The sequence below is a fragment of the Etheostoma cragini genome, chromosome 15 (assembly GCF_013103735.1).
Source record: "Etheostoma cragini isolate CJK2018 chromosome 15, CSU_Ecrag_1.0, whole genome shotgun sequence".
In the NCBI taxonomy this organism is placed as follows: Eukaryota; Metazoa; Chordata; class Actinopteri; order Perciformes; family Percidae; genus Etheostoma; species Etheostoma cragini.
This window is the reverse complement of record NC_048421.1, coordinates 850382-851524: the sequence shown is the minus strand read 5'-3', so window position 1 is coordinate 851524 and position 1143 is coordinate 850382. Positions and strand designations below refer to the sequence as shown.

Sequence of the window (1143 nt, the reverse complement as noted above, 5' to 3'; positions counted from 1 at the left end):
TTATCTTATTTATATATTTATATTAGATTAATATATTTATATTATATTTATATATTTATATTATATTAATATATTTATATTATATTATTATATTTATATATTTATATAATATTTATATATTTATATTATATTTATATATTTATATTATATTAATATATTATTATACTAGATTAATATATTTATATTATATTATTATATTTATATATTTATATTATAATATTTATATATTTATATTATATTTATATATTTATATAATATTTATATTAGATTAATATATTTATATATATTCTGTAACACAGACTTTCCCTTCGAGGATTTCTGATTCAATTAAAGGAAAGTTCCCGTTTTTCTTTCTGGTCACAAGACCAAGACCAAGACCAAGACCAAGACCAAGACCAAGACCAAGCGTCTCCGTCATGAGGACAGAGTCCTGTGTTGGTCTCGTGCTGCTGGTTTCTCTGCTTTCTCTTCCTCTTCTCCTTCCTCTTCTCCTTTCTCTTCCTCTTCCTCCTCTTCCTCCTCTTCCTCTTCCTCAGCTCTCTGCAGCGACACAACCGGCTTTTCTTTTCTTTTTGTTTATTTGAACTTGTTTAACCTTTAACCTTTGTGTTGTCCTCGGGTCAAACCGACCCGTTTCTAACTGTTGTAAATCACAAATATGGATTTCTTTCAATCAAATTGCCCAAAAATAACATGGAGGATTCCATACGTTACGTTCATTGAATTATTTGGGTGTTTTATTCAATCTTCTAGCATTTGAATTCTTTTATTTTTAATGGTTTCCAAACAGTATCCGGACTAAACTCTGACATCTACCGTCTGAGATCCTCTGATCTTAACTAGTAGTCAAAATAATTCATAATTTCTGCCTTTTTAACTAAAAACTGATGTGTAATTTGGTATAAATGAGGTTTGGTGACCATGAATTCCAAAAATAAGAATTATAAATATATATTCTTAATAATTAAACCAGCTCAGGTTTTGTTTTGTTTTTAGGGCCAAAAGCTGGAAAAAGTGACAAATAAATCAGGAAAAGCAACAAAAAAAATGTTCATGTTGGATTTGGACCTGAAGGACGAGTTCCGGTCTAACCCAGACCTCCGTCCTTGCTGTCTGTGGACTAACCGTTGTCATGTTACCCCC

General features: G+C 29.6%; 2 protein-coding genes across 2 annotated transcripts in view; both read left to right on the top strand.

Moving 5' to 3' along the window:
• The window catches only part of LOC117958237, an 859617-nt gene that overhangs the window by 79815 nt on the left and 778659 nt on the right, over positions 1-1143 (top strand). The gene's annotated exons all lie outside the window — the stretch shown is intronic.
• Positions 1-1143, top strand: part of spns1 (spinster homolog 1 (Drosophila)) — a 14573-nt gene that overhangs the window by 2426 nt on the left and 11004 nt on the right. The gene's annotated exons all lie outside the window — the stretch shown is intronic.